The sequence below is a fragment of the Triticum aestivum genome, chromosome 7B (genome assembly GCF_018294505.1).
Source record: "Triticum aestivum cultivar Chinese Spring chromosome 7B, IWGSC CS RefSeq v2.1, whole genome shotgun sequence".
In the NCBI taxonomy this organism is placed as follows: domain Eukaryota; kingdom Viridiplantae; phylum Streptophyta; class Magnoliopsida; order Poales; family Poaceae; genus Triticum; species Triticum aestivum.
Genome location: NC_057813.1, coordinates 91,826,302 through 91,839,910, shown reverse-complemented (window position 1 = coordinate 91,839,910; position 13,609 = coordinate 91,826,302).

The following is a 13,609-nucleotide window of genomic DNA, read 5'->3' as shown; positions in this document are numbered from 1 at the left end:
CGGCGTCCGCCTGCGGCCCAACGGCAGCTACACCGCGGAGATACGCTCCGGCGAACTCCGGCTCGCCCTCGGCACGTACGGGACGGCGCGACAGGCCGCCCGCGCGTACGACGCGGCGGCGTGGCGCCTAGGCCGGCCGCGCGGCCAGATGAACTTCCAAGATGTGTACACGCTCGAGCAAGCGCTCAACCTCGCCCCTCTGCCTCGTCTGAACACGGCGGAAGACCGTGCGGAGCACGCCGAGCGGCAACGCCGCCTCCTCGTCGCCCAGGAGGACGAGAGGGTCATGGCGGACTGGCGCCAGCGCCACCCGGAGGACGTCGCCTACGAGCAAGCCTACTGGGCAAGGCGCCGCGAGGAGGACACGCAAAGGCGCCGCGCGTCGCGGTTGGACAGGCGTCGGCGGAAGGCGTTGGCGAATGCGCAGTCCGACCTCGTTGCAGCAGGTGGGCGGTCGTTCTTCACGCCGAACGATGAGCGGTGGCTGGACATCTGGCTATCTACCTCGGGAGACACCGCCGAGGATGATAGTGGTGATGATGATAGCGACTTAGAGTAGTTTTTTTTGTTAATGCAATCTATGTTTATCGTTTGTCGTTTTTATTTTATGCAATCTATGTTTCGGATGTAAAATATTTTTTTATCGTTTAATCTATGCAATCTATCTAGTTTTTTTTAAAAAAATTCAACTTCTAAAAATGCATACATTTCTAGTCGCGCGCGCTGCATTTTAGCGCGCTGCTGGAGCGGCGCGCGCTGCATTTCAGCACGGTTGCTGGAGCCAGCGCAGGCGGGCACATAAAATCAGCCGCAGCGCGCGCGCTAACAGATTTTTTGCGCGCGGCGCTTTAGCGCGGCTGTTGGAGATGCTCTTATATGCATGGGCCTTTTCAGCTCGTCGCCTTTGTTTTCCTTTCTAAGACAAATGTGCTTAGCAAAAGGGAATGTATACGGTGCATGTCGCAATTGATGCTACCGGTCCCTCGTTGCATATTAAAAAATGTTCAAAAAAATCCGGAAAGAAATTAGTGCATTGACACATCATCAATATATGTTGTCATAAAAATTCAAATCAAAATTCAAAAAAAAATATGAAACATTGTTCAAGATAAAAGTTTATTAAATTTGGCATTGAATAGTACATAATACAAGTTGGGCTTTAGTTTTGGCTCGTTAGTATATAACTAGTAAGTTTGCACGTGCAATGCACGTGTATCCTTGGAAAAATTTTGAGCCGCCTATCTTGCATCAAGAACAAAACTTTAATGGTTTACTCATGTCGTTCTCCACCCCATTGTCTTCAAGTTTATTTCCTCCGTTTTATGAGTAAGAAAACATTTAATGAAAAATGTCCTCTTTGTCCATGAAATTTTGTTGAAAAAAAATGTATCAAGGCACCAATGAAATGCAGAGCTAAGAAAAAAATAGATCAAAGTTGAGTGGATATAGAGCTAGACAAAAGAACCGGGTGCCTTGAGAACTAATAAAGCTTAAAAAAGAAATAACCTCCACAAAATTGTCTAAGCTTTGGCTAATACTCCCTCTGTCCGGAAATACTTGTCGCACAAATAGATAAAATTAGATGTATGTAGAACTAAAATACGTCTAGATACATCCATTTTCCCGACAAGTATTTCCCGATGGAGGGAGTAGAAAATAACATGGCAGGTTAACATGACTGAATTGTACGTACGGTCCACTATGGATTCCAACAAACAACCCCTTCTTACCTCCATACTGTTTTTTTAGGGTATTACGTCCATACTGTTACTGTCATCTGAAAGCACTTTTCTGAATGACCTCGTCTTGTATCTCATATTATACTGAACTTTAAGTAAGACTTCGTCTTGTATGTCATATTATACTGAACTTTAAGTAAGATTTGCATTGCACTCCAAATGACCAAATCTGCGAGCAAAGAAAGAGATAAAAAAGCATTCCCATATGGTCGTACGTAGTGCCTGATTACAGTAATAACAACCTTAACAACTAAGTCTGTTGAGTGTCCAGGAAGCTCTATGCTGAGTTGCATTGCATCATAGTTGGGCCAGCCGCCAAGTGCCTAGGAACTGTTACAGCGACGCTTGAGGTGAGTCTTGAACTGCACAAGATCAATTGTGGTTCCTTCCTAAAGGCTGATTGCACAAGACAACAATGGAATGCTTGATTCCCTCCGTGCCAACTGAAAAATGGCAAACATAATGGTTGGACAATCTCTTCACAATGATCCCTTTCCAATAGAAAAATTAGAGAAGCCCAAAAACGAATGATTGGACAGGGCTGACATGTGTAACTGGAATACTCGTTGTGGATCCCTAACTGCTCGCTCTGCCGCCACATGCGCCGCTCTGTCCATCTTTTGCCTGGCATCTGCGATGTAGAGATCCAACCGGTGAGCTTCCCATGTGGTTCACCACTTCACATCTCCACTGATGGATGAATGGAAAAGAGGCATGTCCAGGATATGTACATTGCACGAAAAACTGGGAACAACTCGCTAATCGTGATGGAGAAGCACCCCGGATGACTAATTTTCATCTGCTTGATGTGTGTACAAAATCAAGGAAATCAATATAATATGATCATTGGCGAGCAAAAAACATAAGCAATGCAAATCACATTGGTAATTCAGCTTAACTGCTGAATGTCTGCATTCAAATAACCGATGGAAGATTTGTTTAGAACTCTAGTAGCAAGCTTGCTTTGGCTGGCTTCTGTTTTACAATGTGAATCAATATGTCAGACATGAAGAAAGATTTCAAATGTGAAGCAACACGTCACTGGAAAAACAAGATGAACGAAATAAAGCATAGATGACAGACCTCCGTCCCGGCGCGGCTGCGTGTTTGAAGGCGGCTCGTCCCCTGACTGTGCGAGACGAGGGGGAGATGTGAACAGAGGGCGAGTTAGGCAGCGTCCGCTACGGCCAGCAAGGCGGTTTAAGCGGCGTCCCCGACTGCCCACAAGAGGTTTAGGCGACGCCCCCCCATCCCCGACGGTTGGCCAGGCGGCGTCCCCGATGAGGGAGTCCCGGACTAGGGGGTGTCCGGATAGCCGAACTATCATCATCGGCCGGACTCCAAGACTATGAAGATACAAGATTGAAGACTTCGTCCCGTGTCCGAATGTGACTTTCCTTGGCGTGGAAGGCAAGCTTGGCGATACGGATATGTAGATCTCCTACCATTGTAACCGACTCTGTGTAACCCTAGCCCTCTCCGGTGTCTATATAAACCGGATGGCCTTAGTCCATAGGACGAACAACAATCATACCATAGGCTAGCTTCTAGGGTTTAGCCTCCTTGATCTCGTGGTAGATCTACTCTTGTAACCCACATCATCAATATTAATCAAGCAGGACGTAGGGTTTTACCTCCATCAAGAAGGCCCGAACCTGGGTAAAACATCGTGTCCCTCGTCTCCTGTTACCATCCGCCTAGACGCACAGTTCGGGACCCCCTACCCGAGATCCGCCGGTTTTGACACCGACATTGGTGCTTTCATTGAGAGTTCCTCTGTGTCGTCACCGATAGGCTCGATGGCTTCTTTGATCATCAACGATGATGCAGTCCAGGGTGAGACCTTCCTCCCCGGACAGATCTTCGTATTCGGCGGCTTCGCACTGTGGGCCAATTCGCTTGGCCAGCTGGAGCAGATCGAAGGCTACGTCCCTGGCCGTCAGGTCAGATTTGGAAGTTTGAACTTCACGGCTGACATCCGCGGGGACTTGATCCTCGATGGATTCGAGTCACAGCCGAGCGTGTCGTACTGTCACGATGGGCATGATTTAGCTCTGCAGCCGGACAGTACCCTGGAGGCCGCACTCGAACCCGCTCCGATCTTCGACTCGGAGCCGGCTGCGCAGACCAAGGATGGATGGCTAGACACCACCTCGGGGGCTGCAACCTCTACGGCGATAGAGCCGAACACCGATCTTGTCCCCCATGAAGCTCGTGACTCTGAGGTGCCGGACTTCTTGCCGGACTCCGTACCTCCCGCGCCCCCTCCAGTCGAATCCGATTGGGCGCCGATCATGGAGTTCACCGCGGCGGACATCTTTCAACACTCACCTTTTGGCGACATCTTGAGTTCGCTAAAGTACCTCTCGTTATCAGGAGAGGCCTGGCCGGACTGCGTCCAGGACGGTTGGGATGCGGACGGCAAAGAAATTCAGAGCCCACCCACCACCCACTTGGTAGCCACTGTCGACGATCTAACCGACATGCTAGATTACGACTCTGAGGACATCGACGGTATGGACGACGATGCTGGAGACGACCAAGAACCAACACCCACCGGGCACTGGAAAGCCACCTCTTCATACGACGTATACATGGTGGATATCCCAAAGGATGGGAACGGCGAAGGAATAGCGGAGGATGACCCCTCCAAGAAACAGCCCAAGCGCCGGCGTCAGCGGCACCGCTCTAAATCCCGCCATAGCAAGAATGAGGATTCCGGCACCGGAGACAATAATACACCGGATAGCGCCGAAGACAACCCACTCCAGCAAGATCCAGCACAGGAGGAGGGGGACGCCAACCCTCATGAGAGAGCGGCTGAAGAAGAGGTAGAGGACTATATGCCTCCCTCCGGAGACGAGGCAAGCCTCGACGACGACGAATTCGTCGTGCCTGAGGATCCCGTCGAACAGGAGCATTTCAAACGCAGGCTTATGGCCACGGCAAACAGCCTCAAGAAAAAGTAGCAGCAGCTTAGAGCTGATCAAGATCTGCTAGCCGACAGATGGACCGAAGTCCTCGCGGCCGAAGAGCATGAACTCGAACGCCCCTCCAAAAGCTACCCCAAACGTAAGCTGCTCCCCCGATTAGAGGTGGAGGCATATGATCCCGCTTCACCAGGAGACAATACGGCTGATCGACCACCCCATGGTCGCGACAGAGAGGCCTCAAGGCCCTTCACTAGACCCCTACCCCGGCATCACTCGAAAAGCACAAGGCCACAGGGGAACACTCCGGACCTGCGAGACACATTGGAGGATAAGGCAAGACAATCAAGATCGATCTATGGATCACGTGGGCGCCCCACAATACGTGATGATCACCATCACCCCGGACACAGTAAGTCCGGCCGGGCCGAACACAACAGACAAAGCTCTTTTGAGCTCCGTCGCGATATCGCCCAGTACAAAGGCGCCGCACACCCACTGTGCTTCACAGATGAGGTAATGGATCATCAAATCCCAGAAGGGTTTAAACCCGTCAATATTGAATCTTATGATGGCACAACAGACCCCGCGGTCTGGATCGAGGACTATCTCCTCCACATCCACATGGCCCGCGGAGACGATCTCCACGCCATCAAATATCTCCCACTCAAACTTAAAGGACCAGCCCGACACTGGCTTAACAGCTTGCCAGCAGAGTCAATCGAGAGTTGGGAGGACCTGGAAGCTGCATTCCTCGATAACTTCCAAGGCACGTACGTGCGACCACTAGATGCAGATGACCTAAGCCACATAATTCAGCAGCCAGACAAATCGGCCAGACAATTCTGGGCACGGTTCTTAACCAAGAAAAACCAAATTGTCGACTGTCCGGATGCCGAGGCCCTCGCGGCCTTCAAGCATAACATCCGCGACGAGTGGCTTGCCCGGCACCTGGGACAGAAAAGCCGAAATCCATGGCAACCCTTACATCACTCATGACCCGCTTCTGTGCGGGTGAGGACAGCTGGCTAGCACGCAGCAACAACCTCAACAAAAATTCTGGCAGTCCGGATATCAAGGACCGTAGTGGCAGGTCGCGTTGCAACAAAAACAAACGCCGCATTAACGACGATAACAGTGAGGATACGGCAGTCAATGCCGGATTCAGAGGCTCTAAACCCGGTTAACGAAAAAAGCCATTCAGAAGAACAACTCAGGGTCCGTCCAATTTGGACCGAATTCTCAACCGCTTGTGCCAGATACATGGCACCCCTGAAAAGCCAGCTCACCACACCAATAGGGACTGTTGGGTGTTCAAGCAGGCAGGCAAGTTCATTGCCGAAAACAGCGACAAGGGGCTACATAGCAACGACGAGGAAGAGACCCAACCGCCGAACAATAGAGGACAGAAGTGTTTCCCCCCACAGGTGCGGACGGTGAACATGATATATGCCACGCACATACCCAAAAGGGAGCGGAAACATGCACTCAGGGATGTATACGCGATGGAGCCAGTTGCCCCGAAGTTCAATCCATGGTCCTCTTGCCCGATCACCTTTGACCGAAGGGACCACCCCACCAGCATTCGCCATGGTGGGTTCGCCGCATTGGTTCTAGACCCAATCGTCGATGGATTTCATCTTACTAGAGTCCTGATGGACGGCGGCAGCAGCCTAAACCTGCTTTATCAGGACACGGTGCGCAAAATGGGCATAGACCCCTCAGGGATTAAACCTACCAAGACGACCTTTAAAGGCGTCATACCAGGTGTAGAAGCCAATTGTACAGGCTCAGTTACACTGGAAGTGGTCTTCGGATCCCCGGATAACTTCCAAAGCGAGGAGTTAATCTTCGACATAGTCCCGTTCCGCAGCGGCTATCAAGCCTTGCTCGGACGTACCACGTTCACAAAGTTCAACGCGGTGCCGCACTACGAATACCTCAAGCTCAAGATGCCAGGCCCTAGAGGAGTCATCACGGTCAACGGAAACACTGAACGCTCCCTCCGAACGGAGGAACATACAGCGGCTCTCGCGGCAAAAGTACAAAGCAGCCTTTTTAGGCAATTCTCGAGTCCGGCTGCCAAGCGGCCGGACACAGCTAAGCGTGCCCGGAGTAACCTACAACACGACCACCTGGCACGTTCCGAGCACGCGTAGCAGTGTGGCCCCAACCCCAGCCCCTGTAAAACATTAAGACAGACCCTTCGCATACTCCATTACGCTCTAAAGATACCATGGGCATGGGGCAAGGGGCTCGACCACGATAAGCCCAGACTGCGGCTCAACCGCACCAGGGGCTCTTAAGTGTGTCGTTTCTTTTTTTTTTCCTTTTATTTTTTACCTACAGGACTCCGTTCGTCAGAGGCCCTGTCCGGCAGCAGACATGCCGAACCCACGATGCAACAGCCAGGGAAGGAGAAAGGCTACAACAAAAATCCAGGTGGTCTCCATCATGAGCATTAAATCTGTTTTATGCATTATTCCGTAGCCTACCCCTGGAGGGGGACATGTTAAACAGTCCCATCCCTTGCTTACCGCACCACTTGTATCGTCCTGCACTTACAGCAGTTTTTATTGAGTAAAGCAATGCAGCACATTTTTGCTTCTAATTGCATTTCTTTCTTACACATATGTTCATCTATGACATGTTGCATCCGTACGTTTTGGTACGGCTAAATACACCAGGGGCTTATGTTTCCCGCGTTATGGTGTGATAAGTCCAAACACTTTCACAAGTGCGGCACCCCGAACTTATAGCATTATATGCATTGGCTCCGAATCATGTTCTTGGGTCAATAGTTGGGTTTGCCCGGCTCCCATGTTTTGGTACCTTACGTTCTGTTTTATCGGCTAAGGTAGCACTGGGAGAACCACTGCGATTGTGCCCCAGTTGAGCTGGGTTAACGCCTCAGTGGAGAAACCTGAAACTGACCGTCATGATGAGGCGAGAGCTGGTCGCTGTTCGAGAGGTTCTTTGCGAGTCCCTAAAGACTTATGCCGCTTCGAGCGAGGAACCGGATTCTGTCTGGCCAAGGCGTGGATAGCGCCCCAAATTCGGCCTTCCGAAAACTAGGGGCTTCGCCGAAATTTAAAATTATAGAATTCTATGGCTAAGTGAGAGTGTTCAAGCATTATAAGTCCGGTTGCCTTGTTCGTTGTGTTGAGCGCCTCCCTCGATGGACCCAAATATGGGAACAAGAGTGCCCAAATTTATCCCGAACACCCCAGCACTCGTGGCATGGGGGCTGAAGCCGACGACTTGCCATCTCTCAGATTTGATAAACAGCCGCACAGAAGGTAATATTTTAAATTAACAAGCGTTGCTTAGCGCATATGAACCAAGTTTTCAGCGCACAGGATAACAAAATGCGAGTCTACTCAAATATTACATCTTTGGAGCACTCACCCGCAATAGTGCGGGCGCCCTTCAGCACACTCCTATAATACATCTCGGGCGTGCGATGCTCCTTGTCCTCTGGTGGGGGGTCCGTCACAAGCTTCTGGGCATCCATCTTGCCCCAGTGCACCTTTGCGCGGGCAAGGGCCCGACGTGCACCTTCAATACAGGCGGAGTGCTTGATGACTTCAACCCATGGGCACGCATCCACCAGCCGCCGCACCAGGCCGAAGTAGCTCCCAGGCATGGCCTCCTTAGGCCACAGCCGAACTATGAGGCCCTTCATGGCCTGTTCGGCCGCCTTGTGGAGCTCGACCAGCTGCTTCAGCTGGTCGTTAAGGGGCACCGGATGTTCGGCCTCAGCATACTGAGACCAGAAGACCTTCTCCGTCGAGCTCCCCTCCTCGGCCCGGTAGAATGCGGCAGCATCGGACACGCTCGAGGAAGATCTGCGAATGCTCCTGGAGAGCTCCGAATTCGGGTAAGCGACAGGTAATTAACACTCACATGCTTACTTCGCATGAAAAATGCCTTACCCGTTGCTATTTTCTTTACCGCCTCGATCTCCTGGAGGGCCTTGTAGGCTTCGGCCTTAGCGGCTTTGGCACTCTCAAGAGCCGTTGCAAGCTCAGACTCTCGAGTCTTCGATTCACGGTCCAGGCTCTCATGTTTCCTCACGAGATCCTGGAGCTCTTGTTGTACCTCCGCCACCCGCGCCTCCTGTTTCTCTCGCTTGGTGCGCTCCGCAGCCGCATTGCGTTCAGCCGCGGCCACCGCCTCCTTCAGGGTCGCCACCTTGTTAGTGGCCCCTGCAATACCCCAGTTATCCTTGTCATTTTTCTTGCAACCAAATCCTTTTCTGTAAGGTACAATTTTCATAAGGTATTACTCACCTTCTTTTTCCTCGAGCTGCTTCTTGGCATGGCCGAGCTCTTTCTCGGACCGCTCGAGGTTTTCCTTCAAAGTTTTGACCTCCGCAGTCAGTGCTGCAGAGGTCAGCAGCACAGCCTGCAATCCCATATTGACATATTTTCATGACTCCTGCGTTTATCTTTCTAAAGATCCTCAGTCCGGCTTTTCTTTCCGAATACCGAACTGAGCATCAGGGGCTACTGTCTATGCGGTACCATTTTACATATATTGAAATTCTTACCTCAAAGCCTGTTAGAAGGCTGCTGCAGGCTTCGGTCAGCCCGCTCTTGGCGAGCTGAACCTTCTGAATCACCACACTCATAACAGTGTGGTGTTCCTCTTCGATGGAGGCGCCGTTGAGCGCCTCCAGTAAATTATCCGGCACCTCCGGTTGGACGGAGGCAGCCGGCGTCGTGGTCTTGCCCTTCTTCCGAAGGGGTCGCCCGCCAGACTCCGGAGCCACTATGGGTTCCGGGGCTGAGTCCGGTGCAAAGTCCGGGAGGTTGTCCTGCAACACCTCCGGGGCCCTCTCCTCCTGGTGGGTCCCTTCCTGGGATCCCATCTCGGCATCATCCGCATCACGGGGGGTGGAGGCAGTCGGAAGAGAATCCATATCCGATGCCCCTAAGGACCCGCTCGACGAAGTGGGGAGATCATCCTTAGGCGGACTGCAGGGTTGTATGCGGCATTAGAAAGACATAATGTGGCGGAAAACGAAAACCTTGAAGTTATTCGGGAGTCTGGATACTTACGATCTCGCCAGAGGCTTGGCCCTTGGAGGCCAGTCCTCGTCATCGTCACTGGCGTTGGCGGAACAGTCTGGTGGAAGAGCTTTTCCCCTCTTGGACCCTTCGGCCTTCCTTGTTGGGGAGGCCTTCCTTTTCTTCCCTCCCCCGCTGGGGGAGAGGCTTTCTTCTTCTCCTCCTCGCCTTGGTGGGAGGAGTCGGCCTCGGATTCATCGTTCGATAGCACCTGAAAACGGGAACTCCTTCGAGTCCCCGTGGCCTTCTTCTTGGCCTTCTTCTCCGGCACCACGTGGGGTGCCGAAGCCAGCAGCCCCGTTAGGCGGGCGTCAGCTGGGTCCTCTGGCAATGGGGCCGGACAGATAGCCTGTGCGGCCTTCTTCAGCCAGTCCTGTCAAAGAAAAGGGAGTTTAGATCCTGCATAGAGTCAAACTATGAATAACAAGCGTCCCGTAAAGGACAATATCACTTACCTCGTCAGCTGGACGTTGCGAGCTGAATCCGCGATCTTCGGTAGCGGATGCGGGAGCCTCGGCACCCTTGAACAACACCTTCCAGACCTCTTCGTACGTAGTGCCGAAGAGCCCATTCAAAGTCTGGTGCTGCGCCGGATCGAACTCCCACATATTGAAGCCCCGTCGTTGGCACGGGAGAATCTGGCGCATGAGCATGATCTGGACTACGTTGACAAGCTTGAGCTTCTTGTCCACCAGCTTTTGGACGCAGGCTTGGAGTCCGGTCAGCTCCTCTGAATCACCCCAAAACCGACCGCTCTCTTTCCAGGAGGTGAGCCGTGTGGGGATGCTGGATCTGAATTCGGGGGCCGCTGCCCATTCAAGATCACGCGGCTCGGTGATGTAGAACCACCCCGATTGCCACCCCTTGATGGTTTCCACAAAGGTGCCCTCCAGCCACGTAACGTGGGACATCCTGCCCACCATGGCGCCTCCGCACTCCGCTTGGCTGCCCTTCACAACCTTCGGCTTGACACTGAAGGTCTTGAGCCACAAGCCGAAGTGGGGCTGGATGCAGAGGAAGGCCTCGCACACGACGATAAACGCTGAGATCTTGAGAATAAAATTCGGGGCCAGATCATGGAAATCTAGGCCGTAGTAGAACATGAGCCCCCAGACAAAGGGATGAAGTGGGAAGCCCAGTCCGCGGAGGAAATGGGGAAGGAATACTACCCTCTCGTGGGGCCTGGGTGTGGGGATGAGCTCTCCCTCGTTAGGGAGCCGATGCGCGATGTCGCTGGACAAGTATCCGCGCTGCGCAGCTTCTGGATATGCCCCTCCGTGACGGAGGAGGCCATCCACTTGCCTCCCGCTCCGGACATATTTGGAGAAGGTTGAGGTGAGATGTGCGGGCTTGGGCGCTAGAGCTCAAGTTCGCAGAGATGGATAAGCCAAGGAGGAAGAAGGCGCAGGTAAAAAGGTTGGATCTTTATCCCCTTATATGGGCGGACGGAAACATGCGTCCCCACCGGCCTGATAAAACTCGCTTATCTCCCAAGCGCCGCAATCAATGGCGCGGTTGGGTTACCCACGTCCGTATTGATGGGAATCCCGGAATAAGGGGAACACGATCTCTGCTTCGACAAGACGTGCCAAGGAAACCGCCTTGCTAAATGCGCTGAGATGGAACAATAAAAACAATTTGAAGGCTTGGTAGTGGTGTGATGTTACGCCACAAAATACATCAGCAGATTGAACTTGTGTAATATAATTCTCTCTACGGTTGTATGTGGAATTTATTTTGCAGAGCCGGACACTATCCTGGTGTTCACAATCTTCTATAAATTATTCGGAGGAGGAACCTGCCTTGCAATGCCGAAGACAATATGCGCGCCGGACTCGTCGTCATTGAAGCCTGGTTCAGGGGCTACTGAGGGAGTCCCGGACTAGGGGGTGTCCGGATAGCCGAACTATCATCATCGGCCGGACTCCAAGACTATGAAGATACAAGATTGAAGACTTCGTCCCGTGTCCGGATGGGACTTTCATTGGCGTGGAAGGCAAGCTTGGCGATACGGATATGTAGATCTCCTACCATTGTAACCGACTCTGTGTAACCCTAGCCCTCTCCGGTGTCTATATAAACCGGATGGCCTTAGTCCATAGGACGAACAACAATCATACCATAGGCTAGCTTCTAGGGTTTAGCCTCCTTGATCTCGTGGTAGATCTACTCTTGTAACCCACATCATCAATATTAATCAAGCAGGACGTAGGGTTTTACCTCCATCAAGAGGGCCCGAACCTGGGTAAAACATCGTGTCCCTCGTCTCCTGTTACCATCCGCCTAGACGCATAGTTCGGGACCCCCTACCCAAGATCTGCCGGTTTTGACACCGACACCCGACGTTCTGTGGACCAGACGATGTCGCCGACGGACAACGGACCAGGCGATGTAGGAGGCGGCATCCATGATGGACGGTCAGCCAGGCGGTGTAGGAGGCAGCTTCACCGACGGCGTCACCGACGGCCGAGGCTAGGCGAGGCGATGGGTGGGGGCGATACGAATATCTGAGGGGCGGCAGATTGAGGTGATGGGGTCGGCGTCAAGGCGCGATGGCTCGGTGGGGCAGCTGGATGCAATGGGGAAGGCGATTGAGGCGGAGAGAGGAAGCGTCCACGATGGTGGGGCGGTTCCCCTGAGTTTCCTTTTGTGCGATAGGAACGACATTAGCGAAAGGAAAGATTTTTTAGCGCTAAACGTGTTTAGTCGCTCACCATTAGGATAATAAAGGCTGTTGGATTAACGTGGTTGGATGGCTGAGATGTGTTGGATCTGCCCCTTTGGGTCTTTTTATATTGGTATAGATACAAATTGGGCTTCACTTGGGTTGGCTTTTGGGCAAGAAGACGGTCGTCATGGCCTACGCCTCCGCGAAGAGGATAAGTCACCGGCTATGCAACCCAACGATGCGGCGGCGATGGCCTCCGTACGACCCAAAGCGGGGGCGGTCTCCCATGATGTATTCGTAATTGTTGCCGGCGTGGCCGCGGGCATGCCGGTCTACGCAGACATGGCTTCACTCCCTACCTGCCTGACGCGTTACCTCCATTTCTCATGACAGATTTGCCGGGAGATAGTGTTGACCAACCTGGACGGGCGAGGAGGGGCTAGAGGTGGTGGTGGCGCTGGATCCGGAGGATTTTCCGACAAGCCAACTTGTATCGGGCTGATTCGCCAGGCAGCCCAGGCCGCTATAGTGTCCAAGAACTCCTTCTTCTGCTCGCCGGAGGCCATGGCGGGTGTCTTGATAACCCACAAGTATAGGGGATCGCAACAGTTTTCGAGGGTAAAATATTCAACCCAAATTTATTGATTCGACACGGGGTGTAAGGGCATATTTATCCCTAAGGTGTTTTGGTGATTGATGACAATGCTTTTGCGGACTAATCGTGTGCCTTGAGTATCTCAGACAATTCGTCACTAGGCAGAAGACGGTTCGGTGCCCCTCGAAGACTATTGAAGACGGCGTGTTTCTACGGTTCTTTTCGGTGGTTTGAGTCATAGGAGAGCCATACTATTAAGAGGGGGTCCGCGTTGGAAAGGTTCGGATGGAATCATCACGTACTCATTTTCTTCCTTTTCACCGCCTTTCCCTCTGCACTTTGGAGCATCCTCCGTTGTCCTCATTCTTGCAAAAATAAGAATTCCTAGTGTTGTTGTTTCTAAGGCATGTGGTAGTACTCCTCTTAGGAGCAGTAGTACCGCAGGCCACCATGGTAGTACCGCACGCCGTTGCGGTAGTACCGTAGGTGCCCAGGGTAGTACCGCTCTTAAGGAGCGGTAGTACCGTGGCCTCGGATCTAGCATAGCAACACGAGCGGAAGTAGGGGCGGATGTAATTTTTTACATCCGCTCCCTGCGCGGTAGT